Consider the following 14126-nt stretch of genomic DNA (forward strand, 5'->3'; position numbering starts at 1 on the left):
GAAGTAGCTGTTACTGATGTGATACCCAGGAACACCGAGTTGACACATTTCTTTCTTGGCCAATCACAACAAGCAAGGCTAAGAGGATAAGGCTGGCTTATTTCCATGACACTTTTCTTGTTTTACAGCCTGCTCTGATTCCGGTGAAACTTTTTCATTAGCTTCTCTCTAAAAGGAGAAAGTCCAATTCAACGTCCCGCCCGACTGCTGCAAGTATACCATTTGGTTTGTGGAGCCGAAAAAATTGAATTGGAAGGTACGAAGGCCCCGGAGCTAAGAGGCGCTCGGGGCGTCTTTCGGCAGAAGCCGCGCTAAGAGAGCACTGTGAGCGGTACAATCGTCTTTGCGCGAAGAAGCCGCTTCTTCGGCTCTGGGAACCGGAGAGAGCGGCAGCATCGGAAAGGTGAAGAAGGAAGCTGTACAACACTGGGATTGTGTGCGCAGCTTGCCAACTGATAGAAAACAGTACCTTACACTTTCCTGACGTTTCCAATCACATGAACATGTAGTGGAAAAGCTTTTTGCTAAGATGTAGACGACAAGAGAGGCTAAAGAGTGGATGAGAGCTAATGACACCCATCTCTAAAAAAGGCAATTAGGAGGACTCGGAATAGTACAAACCAGCCAGCCTCCTTTTTATCCCCAGGAAGTTGATGAAGCAGCTCTTCCTGGAAAACCTTGCCAGGCACATGCAAGACGACAAAATAATGTAGTTAGCATGATTTTTCAGGGGAATTTCATGCTGAACATCACTTTAAACTCCTCTGATGAATCAACTTGACTGGTAGATGAAGGGAATATTATCTGCCTGGGCTTCAGGGAGGTTTTTGACATATCTCTACATGGCAGCACGCATCCATATGGAAGCAATAGTGCAAAGGGGAGGGAACCAGTGTCTTTTCAGTGATGCTGAGTGAAAAAACAAGAGGCAGTGGGCACTCTCTGAAATACAGGAGATTGCCATTGACCATCAGCAAATGATTCTTTACTGTGAGGGTGACTGAACCACGGCACAGACTGCCCAGAAAGATTGTGGAGCCTGGATCTTTGAAGACATTCAAAGTACACCCAGATAGACTCCTGGGCAAGAGGCTCTAGGTATCCTGGTTTAGGCAGGGGGATTGGGCCTGGTTAGCCCCACCAACCCCTTCCACTCTCATTCATTCTGTGCTAGTGAATTCTCTTCAAGATGCATTTCAAGCACTTGCATGACAAAGTTCTGTGAAGACAGAGATCCAAATGGACACGGCATCTAAGTTCCTTAAGCAGTGTTCAAGAAGAATGTAAAACTCTGGGACGAGTGTCTCTTCCCTAACTGAATCCCTTTCATGGGAAAATTCCCAGCTCTAGAAAGATCTTCTGATACGCATGCTTAAGACTGACACTGGCTGAGCAAATTTCTCCCTATGTGTATCCAAGACCAGTTAGGATCTTCACCCAAAGTGCTGTCAACATAGTCACAGAATGTCTCTTGTTAAGAAGTGACAACTTCCATCAGCATGGCAACTATTGGTCCACCAAATGGATGAATGGATGGGAATTATCTACTTGGGTTAAAAACAAAAAGAAAGAGTTGGTCTTTATTTATCAATTTCATTGCAATATTATAAGGGAAGAAAAAGACCTAAGTCCTTGACTTTCTTAACTCGAGGAAAGATTTTAAGAATTCCTTGTAAAAATGTATGATCACAATCAGACTATTGAAACCATTTGAGTTGGGAAAAGAGTTCACAAATTGTCTAGAGAGTGGCAAAGAAGCCAAGAAAAATAGGAAAGAAACAAAAAGAGAGCAGAAGCGTCAGCTTCATTGTACGAGCTCGTTCTAGAAGTGGTCTGCTGGGAAAAGGAAGCCCCAGTTGAATTTCCAATGTATTCCTGCGCTTGATTCAGTAACCGGTCAATGTAAAAACCAATCCTTTTGTACAACTTCTTCCAGCAACAAAAACTCCAACAGGTTGACACTACCATCATGCCTGTTCCAGACATATTTCCAAGAGAAATGATGATTTTCTTGAAAACCTACTTGCATAAAAGTTGCAAGATGGTGGAGGGATTCCCACATCCTCCTTCCTCCATCTGGCTTGAAAGTAGATTTGATAAAATATGCAACAAAGCACATGATTTATAAGGTAGAGTCAAATGGATGATTTGGGAATTGATCTCTTGTTGATAGGAAACTTCATATCCACTCTGTGTGACCTTTCTAAAACAAAATGTGGAGCTGAGGCATGAATCTGCCACAACAATTGTAAAGCAAACATACACACTCCCCTTCACATGCCCCCCCTTCCACACACACCTAGGCACACACAGAGATCAGCATAGCAGATCATGAACACCTTGGAAAAGACTGAAATGCTCAATGCCTCTCTTGATGGGCAAAAGAGCTGGTGCAGTAATTCAAATGCCTGGTACAGAATTTCTGTTTCATATTTAGCTCCTATTTAAAACACAGCTTTTCATTTCATTCTATTTACAGAATATTTTCATGTCATTTGCTTCTTTAAAATTACTTAGTTCTCACCTCTTGTATGTCTAGGAATATTTTCTTCCAAAAATAGAGAAAAATAGATGATATCTTTTCAGCAGAAAACATTGGTTGATACAATTTTAAACCCTCATGATATGGAAGAATTGTTCTGTCCCTCTCAAAGGTGGAAGAAGCATTTGGATCACAGATCATCTACAATGAAATACTTGACATGTTTAAGATGCTTTCAATCAATTTTGATCGTCAATTGCTTCTTCGTTGTAAACAGTAATTTTTCAGTGAAGGGAAAGTGTGTGTGCTATATCTACATGATGTGGTCAAACCCAGTTCCTACTAATGGCCAGGCTGAACTCCAGTAAATAATGTCCCGAATGATATTTTGCCGCCTTCTTTGGCACTTCATGAAATCTTACCATGATGAAGTGCTGAAACACAGAGATTTTCTCTTAGAGAGTGTCTCCTGTTGTAACCCGTCCCATGGATTTTATGCTGTAATTCTTATCTCTTTTAAAATTTGCTATCTTCTGTACAGTTTTCATGAACCTTTCTGTTACAGTAGTGAAAATCACAGATAAATGTCATTTTGTACAACTTTGAATTTACCCCAAGAGCTGAGAGAAAACTTGCTCCTCAGTTTCTCAGTTTCTTCTATAGTCCAACTTTGTTTCTCTACCATCAAGCTTCTCCTTTGTTGCTGCTCCAAGCCCCGTCCAAGCTGACCTTGAATACTTTCAGGGATGGGACACCCACAACTTCTCTGGGCAACCTGTTCCAGTGTTCCAGCACTCCCACAGTAAAAAAGGCCTTCCTTTCATCTAATATGTGTAGGAAATCATAAATCTAGGCATAGAAACTTGGAGTGCAGATTTGAAATTCTTTTGATTTGAAGCACATTTTCTATGAATACTGACTTACTGATGACTAAAAGATGTTGATGGGCATTTGAGCTGACAAGTTTTGAAAAAGTGCATGGAAATTAAAATTGAAACCACTAAAATTAAAAACTTCTTCCCATTGTCTTTTTCCTCGCCTATTCAAAATTGCATATGTCAGATATCAGTGCTTCATGCAAACCTCTCAGATGCTCTCAGAGAAAAAGCTTTTCTTTCAGACTAAGTTGCGGTTGACGTAGAACACTAGCAGGAGTGAAAGTTTTTCTGGGCATCGGGGCAGCACCTTCTCCTTGGATTTGTGTGCAGAAAGCATTTTATCCAAACTGGAAAATAGACCCAACTCTGTTCTATTCATCATTCTTACTGCACCAGGCCTGAAGATGCTGTGAAAAGTAGCCTGTGGACCTTGAAGATAGCGCATGTGAAACAGATGAGAGGTGATGGAGAAGTTGAGAGAAGAAAGAGCATATGGCCCAGTACGGACGCCAGAAAGTATTTCTTCATGTGATCATGGCAGATTGCAGGAGCCACTTGGTACTATCAAACTAGCCCGACTTGGCACTGGTGCCACCTTGGGTCTGGGAACCATCCTGCGTATCATGGATTTTCAGGAGCCAGCTGGCCACTCCCAGCCACAGGCCCTTAAACACAGACCTCGGCCCTCTTACCTGGCCAAAAAAACTCACCTGCCCCGCTTCTGCATGGCAGATTGCAGGAGCCACTTGGTAATATCAAACCAGCCCGACTTGGCACTGGTGCCACCTTGGGTCTGGGAACCATCCTGTGTATCATGGATTTTCAGGAGCCAGCAAGACACTCTTGGCCACAGGCCCCCAAACACAAACCTCGGCCCTTTTCCCTGGCAAAGAAAAGTCACCTGCCCTGCTTCTGGATGGCAGATTGCAGGAGCAACTTGGTACTATCAAACCAGCCCGACTTGGCAATGTTGCTACCTTGGGTCTGAGAAACATCCTGCGTATCATGGATTTTCAGGAGCCAGCTGGCCACTCCCAGCCACAGGCCCTTAAACACAGACCTCGGCCCTCTTACCTGGCCAAAAAAACTCACCTGCCCCGCTTCTGCATGGCAGATTGCAGGAGCCACTTGGTAATATCAAACCAGCCCGACTTGGCACTGGTGCCACCTTGCGTCTGGGAACCACCCTGTGTATCATGGATTTTCAGGAGCCAGCAAGACACTCTTGGCCACAGGCCCCCAAACACAAACCTCGGCCTTTTTCCCTGGCAAAGAAAAGTCACCTGCCCTGCTTCTGGATGGCAGATTGCAGGAGCAACTTGGTACTATCAAACCAGCCCGACTTGGCAATGTTGCAACCTTGGGTCTGAGAAACATCCTGCGTATCGTGGATTTTCAGGAGCCAGCCGGCCTCTCCCAGCCACAGGCCCCCAAACACAATCCACGGCCTTTTTCCCTGGCAAACAGCACTCACCTGCCCCGCTTCTCGATGGCAGATTGCAGGAGTCCCCGGGTAATTTCAATCCAGCCCGACTTGGCAGCGTTTCCACCTTGCGTCTGGGAATCATCCTGCATATCAAAGAATTTCAGGAGCCAGCCGGCACTCTCAGTCACAGGCCCTTAATCACAGACCTCGGCCCTCTTACCTGGCCAAAAAAACTCACCTGCCCCGCTTCTGCATGGCAGATTGCAGGAGCCACTTGGTAATATCAAACCAGCCCGACTTGGCACTGGTGCCACCTTGGGTCTGGCAACCATCCTGCGTATCGTGGATTTTCAGGAGCCAGCCGGCCACTCCCAGCCACAGGCCCTTAAACACAGACCTCGGCCCTCTTACCTGGCCAAAAAAACTCACCTTCCCTGCTTCTGCATGGCAGATTGCAGGAGCCACTTGGTAATATCAAACCAGCCCGACTTGGCACTGGTGCCACCTTGGGTCTGGAAACCACCCTGTGTATCATGGATTTTCAGGAGCCAGCAAGACACTCTTGGCCACAGGCCCCCAAACACAAACCTCGGCTTTTTTCCCTGGCAAAGAAAAGTCACCTGCCCTGCTTCTGGATGGCAGATTGCAGGAGCAACTTGGTACTATCAAACCAGCCCGACTTGGCAATGTTGCTACCTTGGGTCTGAGAAACATCCTGCGTATCGTGGATTTTCAGGAGCCAGCCGGCCTCTCCCAGCCACAGGCCCCCAAACACAATCCACGGCCCTTTTCCCTGGCAAACAACACTCACCTGCCCCGCTTCTCGATGGCAGATTGCAGGAGTCCCTGGGTAATTTCAATCCAGCCCGACTTGGCGGCGTTTCCACCTTGCGTCTGGGAATCATCCTGCATATCAAAGAATTTCAGGAGCCAGCCGGCACTCTCAGTCACAGGCCCCCAAACACAAACCATGGCCCTTTTCCCTTGCAAACAAAACTCACCTGCCCCGCTTCTGGATGGCAGATTGCAGCAGCCACTTAGTGCTACCAAACCAGCCCGAATTGGCACTGTGTTGAAAGCGAAGGGAAGCCAACCCACCTTGTCGTTTATCAGCATTGACTCCAATTTATTGATTAAATCAGCCACTTTATATAACCGTGTTAATTAACTTCATGCATATTGCAAAATCCAAGCTCACTCTAGGTTAACAGAGAAAACTCTAACCCCTCCTTTTGTTTTACCATACCCATGATTGTTTCTTGAAAACAGGACCAGCGTTTCCACTGTGATATGAAAGTCAAGTATTGGAGAGTGCTTTTGTTACTTCTTTAGAAGGTTAGAATATGCCGAAAAGATGCTAGCTGGGGACTTGCAATTAATGAATTATTTGCTGTAAGTAGGTCAAATGACATGAGCTTTCAAAAAGGAAAAGTAGTCTTATTCCACCTGCCAATTCTAAAGTAGATTAATAAGCCTTAAGCAGAAGATGGATGTGAAGAGGGATATGACATGAAAGGTTAAGCAACACTGCTGACAGCAAAAGGCTTACCTGCTGCAGATACAGGAGACAAAATACTATTTTGACACAAACATTGCTATTCAGACGACAGTAAAATTCTGAGTGACAGCAAAATTTACTCAGTCATCATGACAGTAAAATTTGCTCCCATCAAAATGTGCTCATCAATTCTTAGTGTAAGCTAAGCACCTTAAGCAAAGGGTAGTTCAAGCCTAACTGGTATTTGATGGCAAAAAAGGCAACTTGGCCTGCGTTTCTCACTTCTACTCCATTCAAAAGCTTACTCTGTCTCAGATTCCTTTGGTGGGATACCAACGCAAGCCACCAAACTGCACGAAAATGATGATTTAAAGAAAGATAGATGAGAAAAATGGAATAATGGTTCATGTTCTTTTCCTTCCAACTGCTTTGTTTGCCCTTTTAATTTTTTGAAGTCCTTTCTGGTGTCACCATGGTTGCACTGCAGCAAGTGTTGGGCTGTAAGCTGTCCATATTGCCAGCTTCTGGACTGCCTTCAGAAAACTTCCCACTGGTTTTGTCTAGAAATCACAAGCAGTAGAGATGACAAAGACTGCAGAAACCTCCTCATCTCCTTCTAGAGCAAGACCATGTCTTTCAGCCACTCTTAACTAGACAACTTTCATCAGTCATGAGGGAGTCTCATGTTCAAGAGCTAAGCAGTGGTGACAGCTGTAAATGACAAAAAGCAGACTGAAATTCTCTTGGGACTCCAGCAGAGAGCAATGAAGGAGGTTGAATTCACCTTCTTGGGAAGTTCTAAAATGCGCCTTCACTTGAGCACAGGAGCTAAGCCATCGTAACCTTTGTTGAGTACGTCTGCGTAGACAGACATATTTAGACCATGTTATTTAAGCCACGTTATCATCTCTAGCTGCTAAGCTGCACTTCTTGCAAAGTATCTGCAACGTATTTTACAGGGTGGGCTTCGATGTGTAATCCCTGAGTAATATTGCAAAGAGAAGTACTTGGGGTGTGGGGTGGGGGGGGAGCCGCAACTCTTAGGTTTTTCAAATCATGGTTCCATTTGAAAGTCAAAAAAGATGTCAAACCTTTCTTTCCTAGACCTATTACCAGCACAAACTGTACCAGAATTTATGACCTGTAACTGTACCGTGGACGCTCTTTCTCTGGACTATTCCTTAAGAAACAAAGTCCTCACTAGAAATAAAACAAAATTAGCCAAGTATTGGCCTGGATTAGTTCCAAGGCTCTGTACTAAAGGCCAAACACGTGTAATAATAGTAACGAGTGGACTAAAAGTTAAATCAATAGAGCATGACTCAGTTCAAAGACATCTTGTGTCCTAATGTTCTCACAGAAGACTGTAAAAACCTGTCTATTTTTGTGGGTTTCTTTTATCCATTTAGCTGTACCTTCTACTTCTCTCCACTGTCTGAGAACATTGATGATAAGGTTGGATGACCTCATGTCAACTTGTAGAAGTAAAGAAAGAGAAGCCAGTAAAGAAAGGCAAATTTGTTAATTGCAGGTGGAAAGAGGGAGGCCAACAAAAGAAAACAAAAGAACAGTACTAATGAAATGCTCCCCTGTCTTCTGTGAAAAGTAAAGGCACAGACAAGAAAGAACAAGTGCAAAATTCTCACTAGAGAAACGCACTTGATCTGACTCAAGTGTTTTGCGGTACATTTCTTGCTGTTTTCTCATGCCAAACATATTAACCATTGAAGGTGTCCCTTTCCTCTCTCTGGAATACAGCTAGGAAGGTGGCTGTGTCATTGCTGACAAGCTGCTATTCTCAGAGGTGTCCAGCTGAAAGTCCTAGATCAATTGATTTGCTCTGTCACTTTGATATGGCATGACTTACAGTTTCAGCACCTGAACTTGCCAGCCCTACAATTCTTTGCCCCTTGAATGCTTAGATAGGCTCCTTGGCAACTGGCATTTGTAAGGACTTGAAACTATGCAGAATTTGCACCGTGAGATGATGCCAAATGAGTCACACCGGTAGATTAACTGGGGCATGCAAGGCAGAGAGAGGGAAATGAGAGCACAAGAAGAGAGTACACAAGAAGAGAGTACAATCTCCTTTTTTCTGAAACACTGAAGAGATCAAAGTGAACACAAATCCTCCTAGGGGTAGTTCTTGCAAAAGACTAAGAGTTCTTTTTGTGTTCACAGGCCTGGAATATTTAGCTTTGGATGACGGCAAAATGCAGATGACAAAACGAGGCCTTGAAGTCACATCCAGTATGAAGCAGTAGGAAAGAGGAAAGCAGCTGAGAGCGTCAACCCTGCTAAGTAGTCTCAGTATTCTTCTTGACATGAGCAGAAATTTGAAATGAGTCTCTGAAAATGACAAAGGAGGCAGAAGAAAAGGGAGCGATGACTCCTCTGGCATAGTGCTTCCTAACAGGGATCTTCAAAATGTCAAGGTTGTATCATCCTTTCAACTGAAGGAAGGTATGAAAACAACAGGAAGGAAATGGCATCCAATACTCTGGGCAGTGTACTTCTAGACAGAAAGGCCACTGATGGAAAACCAACTAAACTGGCACCAATGCAGCAGCATTGTACTAAAGCCAGAAACGTCCAGCGCTTTGTTCTCTGCCATTCCATTCAGATGCACACAGCAGCTCTGCAACATTCCTACTGATCATCTCTTTGGCAAAGTGGGAGTGAGGGTCCGTGGTGATGCAGAGTCCCCAGGCAGATGCAAAGGAGAGCTGCTTTCTTGCAAAAACCAGGCTTTTGAAACACTCAGGCCTTTCTCATTTCCATAGCTTTAAGCCATAACAAACACAATTCAACCAACCACCATGCACCACGCTGTGAACACACGACGCTTCTAGAACTTGTTGATCTACCTCGAAGTCAGCTGCCTCACCTTGCCACAGTCCTTTTCTACTTAGCCAAAGTAATGGGCCTCAGCCCAAGGCCTTCCTTTTGTAAGCTTCTAGCTCTATGCAGCAGCAAACCACTACTTTCTTCTGTGCCAAGACTTTAGGTAGACGATTTGCATCTGCCCTCCTTCCAGTGAAACCTAATGGCGAGAGAAAAGCCTCTCAGAGATGTTCAGTCATTCCATTTTCTAGACAGGCCAAATCCAAAGAAAAGCAAGCTATGGCATTGTGTACTTGCTCTTACAAAACACCTGCTGCCCTCTGACAATCAACTAGCAGAAAACCAGCCAAACTGAGACTTGAGGAAAACAACCCTTGGAAGGGATCAATCAAGACAACACTTTTCCAGGCTACCGAGATACTGGAAATGTCAGCAAAGGCTTGAGAGCAAATGCTGAACTAATGGGAAAAGGGTAAAAGAATCCCAAGAAAAACATGACCAAAGGTTAAAACAATTCCAAGAAGAACATAGGCAACTAACCTGTTGAAGCCTTCAGAAAAACAGTGGCCGCTGATTTACATAGGCCATTCAAGTTAATTGACCCGTGCACCTTCCACTCCTTTTTCGGCACCATATGGAGTGAATTGAGACCATGGAATCACAATTCCTTGGATTCTGTTCTTAACTTCAGGAGAGAAGTACAGCAGCTGAAGTACCTGTTACTGATGTGATACCCAGGAACACCGAGTTGACACATTTCTTTCTTGGCCAATCACAACAAGCAAGGCTAAGAGGATAAGGCTGGCTTATTTCCATGACACTTTTCTTGTTTTACAGCCTGCTCTGATTCCGGTCAAACTTTTTCATTAGCTTCTCTCTAAAAGGAGAAAGTCCAATTCAACGTCCCGCCCGACTGCTGCAAGTATACCATTTGGTTTGTGGAGCCGAAAAAATTGAATTGGAAGGTACGAAGGCCCCGGAGCTAAGAGGCGCTCGGGGCGTCTTTCGGCAGAAGCCGCGCTAAGAGAGCACTGTGAGCGGTACAATCGTCTTTGCGCGAAGAAGCCGCTTCTTCGGCTCTGGGAACCGGAGAGAGCGGCAGCATCGGAAAGGTGAAGAAGGAAGCTGTACAACACTGGGATTGTGTGCGCAGCTTGCCAACTGATAGAAAACAGTACCTTACACTTTCCTGACGTTTCCAATCACATGAACATGTAGTGGAAAAGCTTTTTGCTAAGATGTAGACGACAAGAGAGGCTAAAGAGTGGATGAGAGCTAATGACACCCATCTCTAAAAAAGGCAATTAGGAGGACTCGGAATAGTACAAACCAGCCAGCCTCCTTTTTATCCCCAGGAAGTTGATGAAGCAGCTCTTCCTGGAAAACCTTGCCAGGCACATGCAAGACGACAAAATAATGTAGTTAGCATGATTTTTCAGGGGAATTTCATGCTGAACATCACTTTAAACTCCTCTGATGAATCAACTTGACTGGTAGATGAAGGGAATATTATCTGCCTGGGCTTCAGGGAGGTTTTTGACATATCTCTACATGGCAGCACGCATCCATATGGAAGCAATAGTGCAAAGGGGAGGGAACCAGTGTCTTTTCAGTGATGCTGAGTGAAAAAACAAGAGGCAGTGGGCACTCTCTGAAATACAGGAGATTGCCATTGACCATCAGCAAATGATTCTTTACTGTGAGGGTGACTGAACCACGGCACAGACTGCCCAGAAAGATTGTGGAGCCTGGATCTTTGAAGACATTCAAAGTACACCCAGATAGACTCCTGGGCAAGAGGCTCTAGGTATCCTGGTTTAGGCAGGGGGATTGGGCCTGGTTAGCCCCACCAACCCCTTCCACTCTCATTCATTCTGTGCTAGTGAATTCTCTTCAAGATGCATTTCAAGCACTTGCATGACAAAGTTATGTGAAGACAGAGATCCAAATGGACACGGCATCTAAGTTCCTTAAGCAGTGTTCAAGAAGAATGTAAAACTCTGGGACGAGTGTCTCTTCCCTAACTGAATCCCTTTCATGGGAAAATTCCCAGCTCTAGAAAGATCTTCTGATACGCATGCTTAAGACTGACACTGGCTGAGCAAATTTCTCCCTATGTGTATCCAAGACCAGTTAGGATCTTCACCCAAAGTGCTGTCAACATAGTCACAGAATGTCTCTTGTTAAGAAGTGACAACTTCCATCAGTATGGCAACTATTGGTCCACCAAATGGATGAATGGATGGGAATTATCTACTTGGGTTAAAAACAAAAAGAAAGAGTTGGTCTTTATTTATCAATTTCATTGCAATATTATAAGGGAAGAAAAAGACCTAAGTCCTTGACTTTCTTAACTCGAGGAAAGATTTTAAGAATTCCTTGTAAAAATGTATGATCACAATCAGACTATTGAAACCATTTGAGTTGGGAAAAGAGTTCACAAATTGTCTAGAGAGTGGCAAAGAAGCCAAGAAAAATAGGAAAGAAACAAAAAGAGAGCAGAAGCGTCAGCTTCATTGTACAAGCTCGTTCTAGAAGTGGTCTGCTGGGAAAAGGAAGCCCCAGTTGAATTTCCAATGTATTCCTGCGCTTGATTCAGTAACCGGTCAATGTAAAAACCAATCCTTTTGTACAACTTCTTCCAGCAACAAAAACTCCAACAGGTTGACACTACCATCATGCCTGTTCCAGACATATTTCCAAGAGAAATGATGATTTTCTTGAAAACCTACTTGCATAAAAGTTGCAAGATGGTGGAGGGATTCCCACATCCTCCTTCCTCCATCTGGCTTGAAAGTAGATTTGATAAAATATGCAACAAAGCACATGATTTATAAGGTAGAGTCAAATGGATGATTTGGGAATTGATCTCTTGTTGATAGGAAACTTCATATCCACTCTGTGTGACCTTTCTAAAACAAAATGTGGAGCTGAGGCATGAATCTGCCACAACAATTGTAAAGCAAACATACACACTCCCCTTCACATGCCCCCCCTTCCACACACACCTAGGCACACACAGAGATCAGCATAGCAGATCATGAACACCTTGGAAAAGACTGAAATGCTCAATGCCTCTCTTGATGGGCAAAAGAGCTGGTGCAGTAATTCAAATGCCTGGTACAGAACTTCTGTTTCATATTTAGCTCCTATTTAAAACACAGCTTTTCATTTCATTCTATTTACAGAATATTTTCATGTCATTTGCTTCTTTAAAATTACTTAGTTCTCACCTCTTGTATGTCTAGGAATATTTTCTTCCAAAAATAGAAAAAAATAGATGATATCTTTTCAGCAGAAAACATTGGTTGATACAATTTTAAACCATCATGATATGGAAGAATTGTTCTGTCCCTCTCAAAGGTGGAAGAAGCATTTGGATCACAGATCATCTACAATGAAATACTTGACATGTTTAAGATGCTTTCAATCAATTTTGATCGTCAATTGCTTCTTCGTTGTAAACAGTAATTTTTCAGTGAAGGGAAAGTGTGTGTGCTATATCTACATGATGTGGTCAAACCCAGTTCCTACTAATGGCCAGGCTGAACTCCAGTAAATAATGTCCCGAATGATATTTTGCCGCCTTCTTTGGCACTTCATGAAATCTTACCATGATGAAGTGCTGAAACACAGAGATTTTCTCTTAGAGAGTGTCTCCTGTTGTAACCCGTCCCATGGATTTTATGCTGTAATTCTTATCTCTTTTAAAATTTGCTATCTTCTGTACAGTTTTCATGAACCTTTCTGTTACAGTAGTGAAAATCACAGATAAATGTCATTTTGTACAACTTTGAATTTACCCCAAGAGCTGAGAGAAAACTTGCTCCTCAGTTTCTCAGTTTCTTCTATAGTCCAACTTTGTTTCTCTACCATCAAGCTTCTCCTTTGTTGCTGCTCCAAGCCCCGTCCAAGCTGACCTTGAATACTTTCAGGGATGGGACACCCACAACTTCTCTGGGCAACCTGTTCCAGTGTTCCAGCACTCCCACAGTAAAAAAGGCCTTCCTTTCATCTAATATGTGTAGGAAATCATAAATCTAGGCATAGAAACTTGGAGTGCAGATTTGAAATTCTTTTGATTTGAAGCACATTTTCTATGAATACTGACTTACTGACGACTAAAAGATGTTGATGGGCATTTGAGCTGACAAGTTTTGAAAAAGTGCATGGAAATTAAAATTGAAACCACTAAAATTAAAAACTTCTTCCCATTGTCTTTTTCCTCGCCTATTCAAAATTGCATATGTCAGATATCAGTGCTTCATGCAAACCTCTCAGATGCTCTCAGAGAAAAAGCTTTTCTTTCAGACTAAGTTGCGGTTGACGTAGAACACTAGCAGGAGTGAAAGTTTTTCTGGGCATCGGGGCAGCACCTTCTCCTTGGATTTGTGTGCAGAAAGCATTTTATCCAAACTGGAAAATAGACCCAACTCTGTTCTATTCATCATTCTTACTGCACCAGGCCTGAAGATGCTGTGAAAAGTAGCCTGTGGACCTTGAAGATAGCGCATGTGAAACAGATGAGAGGTGATGGAGAAGTTGAGAGAAGAAAGAGCATATGGCCCAGTACGGACGCCAGAAAGTATTTCTTCATGTGATCATGGCAGATTGCAGGAGCCACTTGGTACTATCAAACTAGCCCGACTTGGCACTGGTGCCACCTTGGGTCTGGCAACCATCCTGCGTATCGTGGATTTTCAGGAGCCAGCCGGCCACTCCCAGCCACAGGCCCTTAAACACAGACCTCGGCCCTCTTACCTGGCCAAAAAAACTCACCTTCCCTGCTTCTGCATGGCAGATTGCAGGAGCCACTTGGTAATATCAAACCAGCCCGACTTGGCACTGGTGCCACCTTGGGTCTGGGAACCACCCTGTGTATCATGGATTTTCAGGAGCCAGCAAGACACTCTTGGCCACAGGCCCCCAAACACAAACCTCGGCTTTTTTCCCTGGCAAAGAAAAGTCACCTGCCCTGCTTCTGGATGGCAGATTGCA

The sequence above is a fragment of the Ammospiza caudacuta genome, chromosome 7, assembly GCF_027887145.1.
Source record: "Ammospiza caudacuta isolate bAmmCau1 chromosome 7, bAmmCau1.pri, whole genome shotgun sequence".
NCBI lineage: Eukaryota > Metazoa > Chordata > Aves > Passeriformes > Passerellidae > Ammospiza > Ammospiza caudacuta.